The 19,749-nt window shown below is 40.2% G+C and overlaps 1 protein-coding gene across 2 annotated transcripts in view; it reads left to right on the plus strand.

Moving 5' to 3' along the window:
• Nucleotides 1–670: 670 nt before the first annotated feature.
• The window catches only part of TNFRSF19 (TNF receptor superfamily member 19), a 57,538-nt gene continuing 38,459 nt past the window's right edge, over nt 671–19,749 (plus strand). The window contains exons 1-2 of one of the 2 annotated variants that reach the window (XM_087721222.1): nt 18,032–18,190; nt 19,543–19,701. The gene's annotated coding sequence lies outside the window, so the exon portion shown is untranslated. Of the gene's footprint in view, nt 745–18,031; nt 18,191–19,542; nt 19,702–19,749 lie in introns of those variants that run through there. The other variant, XM_087721223.1, reaches the window with a different exon arrangement.

The raw sequence follows: 19,749 nt of genomic DNA on the forward strand, positions 1-19,749 counted from the left end.
CGTAGAATTTGGTTGCACGACTTATTCTGAACAAAATCCTCCAACCAAATTTAAAGAAGCATAACTATCTGAAGCTTTAAAAAGATGGTTATAAAAGTCTTATGAATAGCTGGAGTTCAAGGTGGGAATTTATATACGCGTTTCGTCTTTTTTAAAAAAACGTTTTGCTGGTTGCAGTAGTATTCTTTTGGCAGCTGTTGCAAATCTCTGACAAGTTTATCCTTTGGGTCCTGTGTGGGAAATCTGTATGGAAGTCATACAGCACGCCAGCTAATGCCTTTACTTGAATGTGAACAGACAACTCCATCCTACGAGGGCATTTAAAATTGACCAACCCTTTTTGCAAATTCATATGAAAATTCCAAAAAACAGCAGAAAGTTTCTTTCTTGCCCTGTTTACAACAGCTAACTCGATTAAAAACCACACCAACTCTTGCTGCAGTTCAGCTGTGTTTCCCCACAGGCTGTATTATAGTTCTCTAACCAGTCCCACAGCATTGAATGATGTCATGGGATCAGTTCAGCAAGATGAAAGGCATTAAGCGGAACCCGCTGGCACTGGGGAAAACTTCCAACACACAATCCGTGAGGAGCACAGCTTGAGAACAAAAAAAAAAAAAGGAAAGGAAAGGAAAAGAAAAGAAAAGAAAAGAAAAAAAGAAAAGATCGGTTAGAGACCCAGCTATTCAAATCCAAGAAAGACGGATATTTTTTTTATCCCTTTCCAAGGAAAAAGAAAGGAGGGTAAGTTGAACTACACTGATAAGTTTTTATTAAATGTATGTAAGAAAAAAAAGAAGCCACAATATTATTAGCTGCTAAAGAAGAAAGCAATCTCCCTCCCCCTCCTCCCTCCCTTTCCCTCTCTCTCTCTCTTCTCTTTCTCTCTTTCTCTCTCTCTCTCTCTCCCTCTCCCTCCTGCCCCCCCCTCTCTCTCCTCCAAAGCACAGCCTTTGATGTACGGCAACAGATCACTGATCAGATTACAGGCATTTGCTCTCACTGCTTGTCTGCCTTTGATGTGTGTGTTTAATTTTATTTTCCTGGATTTAAAATTTGCCTGGGCTTGTACTGACATACGTTTTTTTAAAAATGGGAAAAGATGAAGGTGTTTAATATAGAAGCTTTGGCAGAGTAAAGTTCAGTTGCAGGAAGCGTGGCTGTTGGATGGGCATCAGGATAATCCGGTACAGTATTGTATTATTATTATTACATTTAAAATGTGTCATCCATTGAACGCTATCTGCTTTGGGGGTTTGTTTATTTTGCTAGTGATTTGAAAGGGAAACTTTAGGTTATTTAAATCAACCGCATTCCTAGGAAATATTCCGGGAAGCATTCTGGTTTATAGACTCTATGGGGTAATATTAGAATAAAAAAAGAATTGTTCTCAGAAAAAGAATAATAAGTGCAGCATTTGTAGTACTCATTACAATTAGAAGCCTTTGTTTAAAAAATGTTAATCAGAAATGTGTGGCTTTAAGGTTTACTTAATAAGTACAAAAGCTGCCCCCATTTAAATGCTACATTGTGCCATCTCTTCAAAATAAATGATATGTGTTGGATTTAAAGACTTGAGAATCGTGGTCTGTAACTTGCAACCCACTGCTAGTTACATACAAACTAGGAAATGTTGAAATGTGTTTACAATTGAATTGCTTGCCTCAGTGAAGGCAATGAACTAGCGTGGAAACTACACCAGAAAATAGACTGCTCATTACTCCATCACTGCAATGCTAAGCGTGTATATCATGAAGTGTGTATATCATGAATTCTACTGGGGTTGATTCGTTGATTCACTAGTTAATATGTTTAGGATAGTAACCTTTACTACCTCTGGCTCTTGTCCAAATATGTGTGTTCCTGAGTCAGAAATGCTAACGGACAGAATTGCCACTTGTATTTTGAGGTGTTGCAGATGCTAAACTCATACACATGCAATCTTGAATGCACAATAGTATTTCTCTGAACACAAGAAGCTAGGAAAGTATCTAGGGTGAAGTACATATACAGTAATGGTTAATTATACTTAATCATATATATATTCATTCATTTTATGATTAGAACAATTCTGTGTACATTTACTTTGAAGTTAAGTCCCACTGTATACTTTTCAAAAATCAACGAAATTGTGCAAAATGTAATATAGACTTTTTGTGAGTTTCCTAATTAGATTCTTTAGACCTCTCCATAAAAATAAACTAACTTTTTTTTAAAAAGGAGATTAAAAAAACCTTTTAAACAAATCCCAGTTTTTAACAATGTGGCCAAACATTGAAATTGTAATCTGTTAAAAACCAAATCAAAACAAGATTTGTTTAAGCAGCTAATACTCAGAACATGTTAACTGGGGATTAACTGCTCTTAACAGGTTTTAGTGATGAACATCTGTTAAAGGGTTTCAGATTTTATGTTCCAAAAGCCAGCCTCTCAATGTGAGATCATCATCATATTTTGTGAGATCCATAGCCATCAACTATGAGACCTCTGACTCATAGTAGTAAGCAAATACTCTGAAGAACATTTGTTGTTTTCTTAATAAGAAAATACAAAAACTAAAGGGCTTCTTACTGGTTCTAGGAGTACGTGAAAACACTAGCAGATCAATAGTATAATAAATTCATTGGATATAGTAAACTCTTTAACATTTATGGGAAAGTCCCAAGATAAGATTAGTCATTAAAAATAAATATTTTTCTTTTTATTTAACACTTAAATCCATACCATATGCCTCACTCTTAAAACTCAAGCATATCTTTATGTTTGTAACCATATCCACCTCATCCTAGACAAATGATCAGCACAAGGAGAGGCTCTAATTTACGTTCTCTTTCAACAAAATCTGGAGCCACTCTTATGATGATAATTTAGGATAATTTAAAAAGTACAATCATTTACACATGTTGTAGTAGCTTCTTTGGTACATTTAGTCCCTCGGAGAAGAATTAAAATTCCACTAAAACCTTATTTTTTTTAATTGCCGTAATGTAAAGATATAGGCATTGTGCCTAATCGGATTTGCTCTGAATTATCAACTTTCATCTCAACTAGATTTGCTGTACTAATTCAAGTTCAGTCCACTTATCTATTTATTAAATCAGCTTTTCCTGCTTTTGGCTGCAATTAGCAATACAGTATATGTTTGCATTATGTTGGTGTGTGTGTGTTTGTATGTATGTGTATGTATGTATATGTATATATGTTTGTTTTCGTAGATTTTCATGGGTACAGGTATGCAGGTCTTGGCGTATTCGGGTCTTTTCCCGTGTAAGATTGAGAGTATCTTGGCGACATTTCGATCTTCGGGCTGGTGCCTTCGGCTTCATGCTTGTGTGAGCAAAGCGTGATCGGAGCTGCCGTCTTTCTATAAATATTGGTGGGGGTATGTGGAGTGCTGGCTTTGTTGCTGTAGGCAGATTGGTTGGCTGTGTTGTAATATCTTGAGTCCTGTGCCCAGGCGGTTGGCCCCAGGAGGTTGCAGCATAGGACTCAGGATATCACTACAATAGAGCTCAGGATGTCATCACACAGTCCATTACCCAGGTCGTTATAACACAAAAGAACAATAGGAACACAGCCAGTACCTCAACCACATCGGATGTTATGAAACAGCCAACTAATCTGCAAACATCAATTCCATCAACTAATCAAGATGTTACAACTCAGCCAACCAATCCGCCTACAGCAACAAAGCCAGCACTCCACACACACCCCGCCAATATTTATAGAAAGACGGCAGCTCCAATCACGCTTTGCTCACACAAGCACGAAGCCTAACATTGAAAATCAGTCAGGCTTGATGATTCCAAGATTTACAAAGTCAAAGCAAGAGCTGAGTATATATCAGGAGAAACATAAAATTATGTGGAATGCAAAGGGAAAGGGGCAATTTAAATATATGTATGTATGTATGTATGTATGTATGTATGTATGTATGTATGTATGTAGTATTTGTGCTGATAAATAAATAAAGGGAGACTAGTATAGATCTATTTCAAGCTATTTAGCTCTCATCAGCTAGCCATACCCTTACTGGGATTCGAACCTGGGCTGTATTGCATATTAGACAGATGTGTTAACCACTAAGCCACAGGCTCTGATCTGTTATCAGCTGAGCCAGGGAGAAATGTATATATTTAAAGTCACAACCCCTGGTATGCCCCAATTATGGGAGGAAGCTAACTGCTTCCATTCTCTGTCCATCAGCTCGTCACAAGAGACCATCCAGACAGAAAGCCCAATATTTTACTGTTGCCTTTGTTACATTTGTGTAGTATTTGTGCTGATAAATAAATAAAGGGAGACTAGTATAGATCTATTTCAAGCTATTTAGCTCTCATCAGCTAGCCATACCCTTACTGGGATTCAATGTATCTATATTTATACTTTAAATATATATATGAAAGGGGTTAAGGATGAATGGGTGATGTATGAGTGTGGCTGAAATACACAAGTTAGTGATCGTGACAAAAGAAGTACATTGAAATGATTTGGTTTTATAAAGAGAATGAATGAGACCTGAGTCAGAAAACAAATATATAAATAAGATAGAATGGACTGAAAGGAAGAGAAAGACCAGGAAAGTCATGGGTGAATGGAAGTGAGACGAGAGACAGTATAACAGTGAATGCATTAATGGTGCTGTAGAGGTAAATAATCCTGTTATTGAATTTTTGCAAATCTATAGCATTTATAACTCTATTAAGAGAGCAGCAGTTGCATCAATAACTGTGACTGCAATTACACAAACCCTTCAATAGATGTAGCATATCTGGGCTGTATGTAAAAGTTTACTTTTTAGTTGATTGAACAAAAAGAATCACTAGTCATATCAGTGGAGAAGTGGTCATTTTTCTATGAATTTAGAGAGCATTTCTGAGGATATTAGAAATCAGGCATGGACTTGCTCTGCCTAAACTCAACTGTAATTAATATTCCATCCAATTAATTCATACTTCAAAGAAACTACTATAAAGTAATGTAAATCATTTGCCTTGGGCAAATAACAAAAGAAAACTACTGTTAAGTCCAAGCATATACATGCTATATTTTAATCCTTTTATTATTTTCTTAATTTAATAATATTAGTTGTTCTCTAAATATACTGTAATCAGAAGGTGGGCTATGTTTGGGGAACCACATATCATATCACAAAGCTAACTGAAAGTATAGGACATTCTTTATCTCCATACTCCTTATAGGGATAAAACTTTCATGACTGAAAAGTAAGATATAAATGTAATACATTAAATCAGGGGTGTCAAATGTAGATCTGGCCTGTGGGGCAGTGGTGAAATCTAAAATTTTTCCCCCACCGGTTCTGTGGGCATAGCTTGGGGGGGGTGTCATGTAATTGGGTGGGCGCGACCAACTTTTTTTCACTTTTTAAAGCATTTTTTTCCTGCTGGTTCAGGCGAATAGGAAGGAAAAATGCTTTAAAAAGTGGGCGGGGGAAGTTTCTGAGGATCGCGCGACTCACAGCTGAGTCATGTGATCCTCGGAAGCTTTTTTTTTTTACTACCAGTTCACAAAACAAAGGACAATCATCCCTACTGGTTCAGCTGAACCATCCCGAACTGGGAGGATTTCACCCCTGCTGTGGGGCCACCCTAGAAATAGTGAGCGACCGGCCCGCGGTACTGTTGCCAGCAAAAATGGAGCTCCATTTTGCTGGCAGAGGGTTGCAGGTGGCCGTCACAGCTGGAAACAGAGCTTGGGAGCCCGTTTCCCTGGCAGGGTGCTCAGCTCGCCACAGGAACCGTCAAGCTTGCCACACCCATCCTGACCACACACACCCCAGCCCCCCCCCCCAAGATCACAACCCTGTTGTCATGATATGAAATCGAGTTTGACACCCTTCAATAAATGAATCATACGTATTTTCTCTCATTGTCCCATTACCAACCAAGTTTTCTGTTTCTATGGGATTATGTTATTTGTATTGCTAATATAAGAAATGTAACTTGTCAGTCACTTATAAGACAATCCTATATTGTACATATCTGCTCAAAAGTAATTTTTACTGCATTCAAGGGCACTTGAAGGTTGGTCTAGGATTACAGCTAATACTTTCTGTTAGTTATTACTATACATGAAAAGGTTATCTTTAATGCATGTTTCAACACAGCAAAACCTGATGACCATAAAAATAATGAGTTTGCAGCTGGCCTACCAAAAGTTGCCTTTATCTCTTAAAATTACCCTATCATCATTAATCAAGTAATACCTTTGTTGATTCCTCTAATGAATATTACTTCAAAGTCCCACAGTAACTTTTAACATGAAGGAGCACAGTAAATTTCTGCTACTGGAAATACAGTGCTGATAATTTAGTTCATTAGTCCATGCTTATTGTCTAATGATTTTAATAGCGTGCCAAAATGTTGCCTGCAACAACATTCTTACAGAGGGAAAGATAAAATCTTTGTTACTGTTCCTAAAACTAATATGGAAGCTTGGACAATTTACAGGAAGAGGTGTCAAGATTGCTCAAACTTGGCACGGAGGAATTGTGATATGCTTAAAATGGCTTAAAACAAAGCCTCTTTGTGGTGTACAGGGTGCAGGTAGTCCTCGACTTACGACCATAATTGAGCTCAGAATTTATGTTTCTAAGTGAGAAATTTGTTAAGAGCAATTTATCCCATTTTACAACTTTGCAGTTGTTAAACTAGTAACAGGGTTGTTAATTGAATCTGGGTTTCCCATTGACTTTCCTTTCCAGAAGTTCACAAACGATGATCACATGATCCCATCATGTGACACTGCAACCACCACAAATGTCAACTCGTTGTCAAGCATCCAAATGTAACTCGCATGACCATGGGAATGCTGCAATGGTCATACGTGTGAAAAATGGTCATAAGTCACTTTTTTCAATGCTGTTGTAACTTCAAATGGTCATTGAATGAGCTGTTATAAGTTGAGGAGTACCTATACTAGACCAAGACTTACTGAATTATTTTTTTCACATAAAAGTAGAACCCATTTGATGTAGTGGTGAAGATGCTGGCTTAGAAACCAGGACACGGTGAGTTCTAGGTTTTCCTTCGGCATGAAAGTTGGCTGGCTGATTCTCTCTACGTCAGTCTACGTCACAGGGTTATTGTGGGGAAATAGGAGGTGGGATTATTAGGTATGTTTGCCACCTTGAGTTATATATTTAAAATAAGCGGTCTGGAGAAGTCACATGGTGAGATAGGTGGCAAAGAAATTTAACAAATAAAAAATAAAAAGGATAAAAATCTAATCAAGATGTTAGTGATAATATAGGTATATGCTTCTTTATGGATATATACTAGCTTACAACTAAGATACTATATGCAATTAAAGTATATGCCATGCATCTTTAAAACTTTAAACACAGTGTAAAAACTATAGCTGAGACAAAACAAATTCTTTCCACTGATTCATGCAATTTTTATGGTTAAGGTACCACCTGTGAAAAATTATTTCTCAAATACATATGCAGAATTCACTGATCAGGGCTCCATAGACAGGAGGTGTCAAACTTGATTTCATTGAGGGTCACATCAGGATTGTGTTTGACCTCGGGGTGGGGGGTGGCCAGGGTGGGGGTGGCCAGCCTGACCTCACTCATGTCAGGGATGCAGTGACATGCGGTGAGGCTTATGCCTGGTGAGACTCAGCTGGGCATCCTTTTGCGAAGCCTCGGCGGTGGGGGGGGAATTTGCGGCCTCGGTGGTGGTGGGGGAATTTGCATCGCGGGAGCCGCCAAGCGCCCGGGTCTGCAGCAAAGGCGCTTGGCGGCTCCCACGATGCAAAGTGCCCCGCCGCCCACCCGCTGACCCGGCCTGCGGCCGCTGCTTCTCCAAGCTCCGCCGCTTGAAGTCTCGGATCGCCTCTGGGGAAAAGCTGAGTGAGAAGCGGAGCGAAGCTTCTCCGTGGCCTCCCGGTGCTGCACAGAACCTCTGTGCAGTGCCGGGAGGCCGCGGAGAAGCTTCGCTCCGCTTCTCACCCAGCCTTCCCCCAGAGGCAATCCGGGACTTCCAGCGGCGGAGCCTGGAGAAGCAGGCTGGGGCAGCGGGCGGCAGCAGCGGGGATGGTGGGGCATTTATTTTGCATCGCGGGAGCCGCCAAGCGCCCAGGTCTGCAGCAAAGAGGCAGCCTCCTCCTTCTCGCCCAGTCCTCTCTCCTTTGAAGCACGCCCCGCCCAACGTAAGCGTGCTCAAGAAGACACGATTGGCTGCTTCCAAATCAGGAGGCGGGAGAATTAGTGCCTCTTTTCCATCTGAACTTCTTTGCCTTTTAACTCTTTATTAACTTTTAGAAGGCGAAAAATTCCTTATGGAAAAGAGGCCCCGAGTTCTGTCGCCTCCTGCTTTGGTTAACACTAAGCAGACACCAAGCCACTGTGACCTGGAATCTGGTAGCAACTATCTTGGCTTTAATTATTTAAAAAAAAATATTTAAATTTCTTTTCTTTTCCTGAGGAGAGTGGTGAGGCTCCGCCTCCCTTGCCTCTAGTGACTGCACGTCCCTGCAGGGATGCCTGTAGTGACCCGAGCGCTCTGCCAAAGAAAACAGGCTCCTGAGTTCTGTTTTCGGCTGTGACAGCCTCCTGCAACCCTCTGCCAGTGAAAACGGAGCTCAGGGGGGCCTTCCACAGCCCTCTCAAGCTCTGTTTTCACTTGCAGAAGCCCTGCGGGCTAGTCCTTTGCTGTTTCTAGGGCAGCCCTGGGGGCCAGATTTAAGCACCCTATGGGTTGGATCCAGTCCACAGCCCTTGAGTTTGACACCCCTGCCATAGAGGAAAGTCTCGGAAGAAGGCTGTAGGATCCAAATGCAGCAGTGTAATCCATCAAGCTAGTGGTCTGAAATCACCAGTCACAAACAGCCTTCCAAAAACAGACTGGAAGCCAATGAAATTAATGTTGTGATAAAACCATACTGCCTAGTCTCAATGACCTATTTATTTCTGGCTTGCTTCATGGGATTGAAGATTATGCCAGTATCACTGTGAGCACTTGGGAAAGAAGACACAATATAGCATATACATATTTCAGTAGAACAAAATATGGAGACAGCATGTCAATAAGCAATAATACCTTTTCGACTTTCCAGATGCCCAGAAAAACCTGGCTGTTCTCCAGGCATTGGCCCAGGGGTGAAATGCTACCGATAGAAAGAAAAATGCTACAGGTTTGGGTGAACCGATAGTCAGCTGTGCCACAATCAGCTGTGCCGCGTGATTTATATTCACTAGAAAGCAGGAAATCCTGCTTTCTAGTAAATCTAAATTGTGCGGCATAGCTGTTCCCCCCCCCCCCGGCTCGCTATTCTACTTATCTTTTCAGATTCACAAAAGGCTTCTTAGCACCTACAGTGTGCATGCGCGCAAAGGGTATGTTTGGCACGCATGCATGTGCGAAGCAAACCAGTAGCAGGCTTCAGAGCATTTCACCCCTGCATTGGCCTATGATGAGCATCAGCCTGCAAAGGGGGAGCTGTTGCGAGTTCATAGCACCAAGATGGGAAGTGAGATATTCTTCGACAGTGTGAGACTACAGGTGATCCTCAACCTACGACCACCATTGAGCCCAAAATTTCTGTGGCTAAGTAAAACATTTGTTAAGTGAGTTTTGCCCCATTTTATGACCTTTCTTGCCAGAGCTGTTAAGCAAATCGTTGCAGTTGTTAAGTTAGCAACATTGTTAAGTGAATTTGACTTCCTTGTTGACTTTGCTTGTCAGAAGCTCACCAAAGCTGATTGCATGATGCCCTGGACACTGCAACTGTCATAAATATGAACCAATTGACAAGCATCCAAATTCTAATCGCATTTTGATGCCCCAACAGTCATAAGTGTGAGAAACGGTCGTAAGTCACTTTTTTCAGTGCTGTTATAACTTTGAACCATCACTAAATGAACTGTTGTAACTCGAGGACTATCCGTATAGCTTTATTTCCCGTTGCTACAATGTTTATAACAAATTATTTAAAAACTGCAACCTTCCGCCATTCAAAAAAGCGCAATGCTTTAAAGTTTAAAGGAGTCTTGAGTCATTTAGAATTTAGTAATACTTCTGTTGAGCGGCTTTAGTGTTCTACTATATAAACATCCATTCACTCACTCGCTCAGTTAGTAAATCATCCCAGCACAAAGCTTTCAGCAAGAGATGCATGGAAACATATTGCTCAGAGTTAAGCAATCATCAATTTCTTTCTACAAAGAGACCATCCAATATAATACCATAATATATTTGGGAGAATACTAGTATAGAAAGTTAATGTTGCTCTTGTACTATAAAAGCATCTGTTGCCAATATCTGCGCAGATCCGCTCCAGTTATGAAGTTAGGGTAGATATTTCTGCTATATCATAAGGGCTGCTTCAGTTAACTTCCCAAATAGATAAGATTTTACTTTTCAACCACATTAATGAATAAGTCGAAGGATAAAAGAGAATATATAAAAGTGGTCATTATATGACATTCTTCCAAAATATAATAGGATATCATCAGTTATGTAATGCTAGGAAGTCTGTTGTGCTATTAAGAACATCTGGTTTGATTCTCCGAAATCAAAACCCCTTGGTTTCTAAACTTCAGGACAAATGCTGCTACTCATGTCAAAAAAAACATTGTTGAGGACATTGGCTGTAATTCACTATTTTCAATGTGTTATAACTTCAAATGGAGACTAAATGAAGGGCTGTAAATCAAGAGCTACCTGTAAAAGCAAATTCTTTAGCAGCTCTCATGGTGACTATTTTCTGTATATGCTGCATCACAATAGTAACCCGTGAACAATTCTTGGAAAAGGGGATTATTTATCGGAAATAACTCAGTGTAATTAGGCTGCGTCATTGGCATCTTCTAGATTGATGCACATCTTTGCTTAATGCTGTCTACAAAATTATAACTGTCTGGAGAAGACTCCTGCGAGTCCCTTGGACTGCAAGGCGATCAAACCGGTCAGTCCTAGAGGAGATCGACCCTGACTGCTCTTTAGAAGGCCAGATCCTGAAGATGAAACTCAAATACTTTGGCCACCTAATGAGAAGGAAGGACTCAGTGGAGAAGAGCCTCATGCTGGGAAAGATTGGGGGCAAAAGAAGAAGGGAAAGACAGAGAATGAGGTGGCTGGATGGAGTCACTGAAGCAGTAGGTGTGAGATTAAAGGGACTCCAGAGGATGGTAGAGGACAGGAAGGCCTGGAGGAACGTTATCCATGTGGTTGTGATGGGTCGGACACGACTTCACAACTAACACAACAATGTCTTTTTTATTTTTGAAGAACTTATGACCTCTTATTCTTGAGTAAAATCACTTTTTTGTCCAAGATGCTCAGAATGAAACACCAATAGTTAGAATTAAGGAAAGTGATTCCAAGGCAGTTATTCAGTCCAAGTATTATTTTCAGAATTGCCCTGAGCTCAAAGTCATTTTACATAAGTTTTTTTTTCCCTTTCACACTCAAACATTCATGTCAGCAACCTATTATAGGAAGAAAAAGTGTTTTTCATCTTGGCTATTACACAATTAGGATATTCCAGTTCACATCTTTGGTAGTCATAAATTACAAGCTTTTAAAAAACATCACTAGACGAAAATGTAACAGCAATATCTACCTATGTTGCCTGGGCTCAAAGGCTAGGAATAGTCAGAAATGGTGAATACCTGGATGAAAAAACCTCCAGAAAATGTCAGAAGTATAGGTTTAACTGGGATAATTGAAAACATGCTACAACAATGTACCGCAATGCTAAATTGTTTTGATGTATGTGAGGGAGGGAGGGAGAGAGAGAATGAGAATTATTAAAATAATAATATTAAAAGAAACCTTGCTAAAATTCTAAAGAATATCACTGGGAGAATATCTGTATGTGAAATTATCAAGAGAATTTTTTGAATGCTCAATAAACATGCTTTCAAAAGAAAGCATTTAATCTGAAGAAAGCATCTGGTGATTAAGTAGACTATAAATAATGCGGTGATGAAAGAAGAAACGGAACATAGCAACTTCTTCCTTCTGCTATGATTTGGGAATATCCTGGGCCTGTCCCTCAATAGCTTGTCCTCCCACAAACTCTGGTGATTGGGAAAGAAGTGTATTCAATGGAGGGATTGGCAACAGCTACTAATGTCTCCCCGCCCCACCCCCCCTGGGAAACTGTACATAGACAGAAACAGGAAGCAACCCTTTAAGCCCATCTGCTTAGCAGTTCTCTTTGAACTGTGAAACAGAGAAGGTGGATCACCCAATAAGCAATCACATTGTCCACTAAGTTGCACACTTGCATTTTGCTGTGTAGATTCAACCTAGTGAATTACACTCACTCTAGAACAGTGTTTTTCAACCTTTTTTGTGCAAAGGCACACTTTTTTCATGAAAAAAATCACGAGGCACACCACCATTAGAAAATGTTTAAAAAAATTAACTCTGTGCCTATATTGACTATATATAAAGTAATTTTCCCACGGCACACCTTACACTATGTCACGGCACACTAGTGTGCCGCGGCAGTGGTTGAAAAACACTGCTCTAGAATGCCACTCAGAGACAGAGGCCTGACGAAAGGTTTTGCCAATTGTCCTTTGCAGACAATAAGAATAGAGCAAATTCTTAGAAAGTGCATAATTGCCAATAGGCAATATGATGGAGGGGACTAGATTTATTGGGGCCAGTGCATTGCCTCCTAGAGAGAGAGCACTATTAAGCGATGTCCCATTGTGATCAACCAGTAAATTGCTTAACCTGTGACTCAGGAGGAAAGATACTGTAATTTACTGCTGTAAATACAAAGTTAGTATATATATATATATAACACCCATAAAATGTAATTGACAAAGTAGATATTGCATAATCTCACCAACTTTTTTATGCACTTGATCTTCATTTCACACTCTGCATTTGAGGAGATAACTCCAAAAATCTCTTCAACCTTGTCATCATGTTGAGATTTTAGCCATTTAAATTTGTTAAATTTAATGTCAGGCTTCTTAGATGTTGTCTCATCATTTTGCAGGAGCCTCCCGGATAACACTAAACATGATGGTCCCCAATAGCTTTCAGTTATGGATTACTCTAGCAGTGTAGAAAGGAAAAGTCTGGGAATGTTCATTCCTTTCCAGTACCTCTGTTGAGCTTTTGCTTTTCCCTGAAAACTAAAGTGATGGTATTAAGCATGCCTTAAAAAAAAAAGTCATGCTTAATGTTGCAATGATCAGCTCAGTAGTAACTTCGTTGTCTCACACCCAGTTATTATTGCTTTTGCTGAAGGAAAGTACTTTTATGCATAAGCAAATCACGAGGATGGTACAAAATGTAATATATATATTTTAAAAAGTATTGGGTTTAAAAGGTGGTTATTGAGGACATGAGCCTAACCTTTTTAATTTTACACTAGATCCTAATCTTTAATTCTGCAAGTATAAGTTGTATTAAATGCAATTAAATTTGTTGATAATTCAAATAAATAATCCATAATTATAGAGTCGACCATTAACAAGAAAGAGTTCTGTGCCAAGAGTTCTATAGGAAGAATGAAAAAAAAAATAAGCATTTCATAGTCAGGAAAGATACTGGCTTAAGAAATGCAAAACCTGACCATGTAAATAAAATGAAGATCAAAAGCATGAAAACAAATGGGATAGTCAGTGATATCATTTAAAAAGGGGGTATTTGTTAGATTGAAAACAGATTATAAACAGGGAACTTCTGAAGGGGCAAAGGAGATAGATAAAAGTAGCAGAATAGGTTGGGAATAAAAATTAAAATAATAAAGTTGATGCACAGAAAGAACAAATTAGTTGAGCTCAGTATGGTGGGAATTGAAAATGAAGATGAAGTTCTAGCAGCTTTACCCTTTGAAGAGCCAGCTTGATGTAGCGGTTAAATTGCTGCCTTAGAAACCAACAGACTCTTGAGTTCTAATCCTGATTTAAGGTGTGAAAACCAGCTAGGTGACTTTGGGCCAGACACGCTCTCTCAGCCCAACTCACCTCACATGGTTGTTGTGGGGAAAATAGGGGAAAAGGGAGTATTACATATGTTTGCTCCCTTGAGTTATTTATAAAAATAATAACAGCAGAATAAAAATTGGAATAAATAAAATGAACTCAGCTGTAGTTCAGTTTATATATTTCAATAAAGTGAGACTTCAAATACAGGTTGTCCTCCACTTAGGACCACAACTGAGCCCAACATTTCTGTTGCTAAACAAGACATTTGTTAAGTGAGTTTTGTTTCATTTTCTTGCTACGTTGGTTAAGTGAATGATTGCAATTGTTAAGTTAGTAGCATAGTAGTTAAAGTGAATGAGCTTCCCCATCGATTTTGCATAACAGAAGGTTGCAAAATGAATACAAGACACGGCAACTGTCATAAATATGAGTCAGTTGCCAAGTATCTGAATTTTGATCATGTGACCATGGAGATGCTGCAATGATCGGAAGTATAAAAAATGATTGTAAGTCACTTTTGTATGAACGGTCACTAGTTGAAATGTTGTAAGTCGAGGACTATCTGTAAGCATTTAACTTGAATTCAGTAGGACTGACGTTTAAGCAGCAGTAGCAGCTTTACTCAAAGTGCCATATAAATATAATAAATGTTTTACTATATTAAGCAACCTAAGAAGACTTCCTGCACACAATCATTTGATGCAGTAATATTAAAATGGCAGGCTCAGATTAGGTTGAGATCCTTTCTGTAGTATTTAGGTGGCATTTCTTGAACATATTTCCTCCTTATAATTCTTTCTACGGCTTGCGCTAAAGGGAGGGTATAAGGGATTCTTTGCTGCTTTGCATCTTATAGAAAAGCTAATTCATCAGAAAAATTCAGCAAGTCTTTTTAAATGTATGAATGCAATTAACACTAATGTTATGACTAAGTCCTTAATTACAGCAGATGCATCAAGAAATGCTTTTCAAAAGCATGGGCATGCTAATGTTTTCATTGTTTTATCTACATCTTCCTCTTACTCAGTAGATCTGTTTTTCTCTGCCTGCAGTCACTTGTACAAGGGGGAGGAAATGGTAGTTAGCTAACACAACCTAGTACTGTATGCTTCAGCTGTGCCTAACCAAATAAAAGCTATCTTTGTCATGATAACTCTTAGGGTACTTTAGTGGCTGGGAAAGGCCAACATCACAAGTCATGTTTTAATCCACCTATATCACACAAAGCCCTTCATGGTATTGGATCTGGGTACTTGAGAGACCGCCTGCTGAATTACCTCCCACAGACCCATTAGATCTCACAGGGTTGGCCTCCTCCGGGTGCCATCTACCAGCCAATGCCACTTGGCTATTACCCAGGGGAGGGCCTTCTCTTTGGCAGCTCCGGCCCTCTGGAATGAACTCCCCGCAGGGATTCGGACCCTCACCTCTCTCCAGGCTTCCGAAAAGCCGTCAAAACCTGGCTTTGCCGGCAGGCCTGGGGGTGATGAGTTCCCTCCCCTCTCGACATGTATGGCTGTGCGACTGTTGTCTACTTTTATTATTTGTATTTTGTCTTTTATGTTCCCCTTTTTTCCCCACTTGAATTGTTTGCCGCCCTGAGTCCTCCCGGAGAAGGGCGGCATACAAATAATACAATACAATACAATACAATACAATACAATACAATACAATACAATACAATACAATACAATACAATACAATACAATACACTGATTGCCTTCTGGCTGGTGCCACCCTCCTTTATGGGAAGATAGGGCCTATTTGATTGGCTTGATTGAGTTAAGCTTGATTGAGGTGAATTGATTAATGATAGATCCTACTGGATTCCAGATGGAGCTTGGTTATTTTTCAAGGAACTTATGGGTGATTCAGGTGAAGCCTTGGTTGCCTTGTGGTTTACTGAGGAGCTCTGGGAAACAAAGCACCAGAAGAGACTACCTGTATTTCTCCACCATAATTGCATAGGCTGAAAGCTATCCAGAGGCCGTTTATCATGATCCAATGTGTTGCAGCCTCTACAGGGCTGCTGTGAAAATATTCCGGCTATTTAGCAGATATAGTTGGTCAAATCTGTTCTGAGTTGGACTCTGATTGGACAGGTCTACCAAAGTGTAGGCACAATCCAATGGGGTGACCTGGGATGAATTCAAGTCTGACTCTCATGAAAATAGCCAGATCCGGAAGAATAGACATGTTCTGGGCACCATCAATTAAAAGTGAAACACACTTTCTCTGCAGTGGCTGCTACTCTGTAGTTGTTCCAGAGATCTGTATGACTCTCACCCTAATAATGCTTTTGAAAGTCTTGAAGTACTGGCTATTTATCTAGGCTTTGGGGGTTAGTGTAGATGGGATTCTCTTGTTAATAAATTTTTGTGTTTATTTTGTGGTTGGATTGCGAAGTTGTGATTATTTTGTAATTGTTTCTGTACTTATTTTGGTCAGTTTTCTGTACAGGGCGGGGCATAACCTTTTCCTAGGGGGTCACAGCAACACTTGTAATAACAACACAAATAATTCATACACCATTCGAAAGCCCATCAAAAACTGAGTTTATTGACACGATTTAATAGTCAGTATGACCACCATTAGCCCTTCGAACAGCATTCAAACGAGGTGCCTCTCGAAAGGCAATGCATTTTATTCTGTCAATGATCCTTTGTTCTTCCGAATCGAATTTTCCAGCCATTCTTAAAGCAAATTTAACATTTAATAGCTCATTCAATTCAGTTTTTTATGGGCTTTAAAATGAGGTGTCGCGGAAGTTGTAAACTGCTGTCGATCTTGCTGTGACCCCCTAGGAAAAGGTTATGCCCCGCCCTAGAATTGCAAAATAATGACTGTTTGAAGATTTGTTGTGTTCTTATCCACCTCGTTTGAATGCTGTTCGAAGGGCTAATGGTGGTCATACTGACTATTAAATCGTGTCAATAAACTCAGTTTTTGATGGGCTTTCGAATGGTGTATGAATTATTTGTGTTGTTATTACAAGTGTTGCTGTGACCCCCTAGGAAAAGGTTATGCCCCGCCCTGTATTTTGTTGATTGTTATTTTATTGTTGTGAGCCACTGAGAGATGGTTGGAATTCAGTAGCATCAATAATAAATAAACTCCACTTATGTTGATATTGGACATAGAAAAAAAAGGATATCTTTCCAATGCAGAGAACGCAATGCAATGCCACCTTCCTAATCGTCATCTGAATCAGACAACACAAATTCTTCAAATAACACACTTATTTATTTTAAAGTGAACCATGACTTTTAGTGAATTATTCCAATTTGGGGAGTTTATAAACCAATAACCCAATTTAATTTTGGTGATCATTTTTTTCATGTGAATACACCTCAGCTAAAGAGCTAGTCTTTCACCTTCTATAGCTCATGGGAATGCACAAGATTGCCACAAAGGATAATCTCCAATCCTGTGTTATTATCATTTCTTCAAACCAATTTCCATTTTCCGGAAGATCCGATTTAGGTCCTATGAAAACTCTTCATCAAACTGAATTTCTAGTGATCACAAGAATATGTCCATGCAAGTTTTTGGGCAACAATTCCTTCCTTCCTTCCTTCCTTCCTTCCTTCCTTCTTCCCTCCCTCCCTCCCTCCCTCCCTTCCCGTCTCTTTTAGCCTGGATTTTCTAGTGGTCCCCGATCCCGTTATTAACCAGGTCCAACTCTTAATTACTCTTTTTCCGTTCCAGCCAAGATCAGCTGGATATTGCCAATATAAAAATGAGGTATTCCTCTCAAGGCGATTCCCTTCCTCCCCAAATGTTTCTTTCTGCGCCTTATATATATAAAAGAAGAAAAAGGGGAGAGGGGGGAATCACCCTTATTTATTTATTTATTTATTTATTTATTTATTTATTTATTTATTTATTTATTTATTTATTTATTTATTTATTTATTTAAATTTCCCGGCCGCTGCGTTCTCGCGTTTCGAAGCGTCGCCTCCTCCGGGGATGAGTCACGTGGTTTAGAGACCCACGATTGGTTTGAGCTCGCCCGCCCGGCTGGAAGGGAAAGCGGCGGGCAGTTGCCTAGGCAACGGGGAGAGCGCTGCAGGGCCGAGGAGGAGGCGGGGGGTAGCCCGGGGAGCGACGGGAGCCGCCGAAACGGCGGTTGCTCTGGATGGGAGCCTGGCGTGGCGAGAGTGGCTGCCGCTGCCCCGCCATCCCTGGGGAGGGGACGAGGGGCGACGTTTCACCCCTCGCGAGCTCCCCCGTCTCCCAAGCGCTGCGGAGCGACCCTGGACGGTGAGACTTGAGGGGGCTGATGAGCGTGTTGTGGGCTTCTCTTGTGAGGCGACCGGGCGAGGAGGAGGAGGCGGCAGTTCTGCTGGGGAGAGTGGAGAAGCTGAGGGGGAAAGCGCGAGAGGCGAGGCAGCGCGGGGGATTCGCCCGCTTTGAGCTGAGGGGACTCCCGGGAAAAGGCGGAGGTTGTTTGTACGAAGAAATGGTGGCCGCCAGCCTGGCCGGCTTTCAAAGCGGGTAGTAGAGCTCCGCCTGGGATTGAGGCAACAGGATACCCGGGCTGGGAAGCTGGAGTGGGCGAGGGCTATTTCTGTTTCGCTCCGGTCCTCCTTGCCAGCCGGTTTCCCAAAGACATCTGGCTCGCTCGCTTCTGTGGCAAGGCAGGATGGCCGAGAAGATGGGCCTTTTTGATCTGAGGCGGCAGGGCGCTCGCACTGGTTCAGACGCCCGAGAGTGAGGGGGGCTTGGTGGGAGGCTTCTGCCTTTCCCATGACTCTCCGCCAGAGGCTCAATGGGGATTGTCATTATTATCCACCGACACCAGACTCCCCTGCATTGGGCAGCATCCAAGTTTATTACAATAAGCGATAATAAAACACCCACACACCCACACAAAGACGCATGTTGTATTTAGGCATAGAAAGAAAGGGTGATACTCCATTGCATAGAAGAGCCACTTTCAAATCCTGGGAATCAGATTGTCCTCATAACAGGCTTTATCCATTGCTAAACCAAAGCAGTTTCAAAAAGAGGGCTGTGAAAATATCTACAGATCCCTCACATCCTGGACATAAATTGTTTCAACTTCTACCCTCAAAACGACGCACACCAGAACAAGGACAGTTTTTTCACGAATGCCATCACTCTGCTTAACAACTAATTCCCACAACACTGTAAATAATTTACTAAGACTGTATTACTATTATCCTTCTCTTCCTTACTATTATCTATCTCTTCCAACTTATTACTTATTACTATATTACCAACTTATTACTATAACTATGTTGCTTGTATCTTTCAATTTATATTGTTTTTATTTATTTCCTAATATGATTTGCTAGGTTATTAATAACCTTGACTATCACTAAGTGTTGTATCTTTTTCTTGATGAATGTATTTTATTCTTCTTATGTACACTGAGAGCATATACATCAAAGACAAATCCCTTGTGTGTCCAGTCACACTTGGCCAATAAAGAATTCTATTCTATTCTATTTTGTTGGATTATCCCAATTTTCTGGCTTTATTTAACACACAACTAAAATTAATGTTGTGTACTGTTTTTGTGATCTGTCATATGAACGCATCCCAGCTGAAACAAGAGATTATAGTTTTTCACCTTCTTTGGCCCATAGGAATGCACCACAAGACTAACAACAAGATCTTCAGTCTTCGGTGATATTTTCTGTCATTTGTCTAAATCTATCTGACTTCAAGAAGATCCAATTTGGAGATAAAGAAAACTCGTCTTCATTGATATTTGCTACATTTAACTGTGTTTGCTGCATTTAAAGGTTTGCTGAGTTAAACTGTATTCCTGTTTTGGGTTTTTTTTTAGCTGT

Source organism: Thamnophis sirtalis, unplaced genomic scaffold (assembly GCF_051295495.1).
Source record: "Thamnophis sirtalis isolate CommonGarterSnake01/CBP01778 unplaced genomic scaffold, rThaSir2_p1.2 scaffold_8, whole genome shotgun sequence".
NCBI classification, from domain to species: Eukaryota; Metazoa; Chordata; class Lepidosauria; order Squamata; family Natricidae; genus Thamnophis; species Thamnophis sirtalis.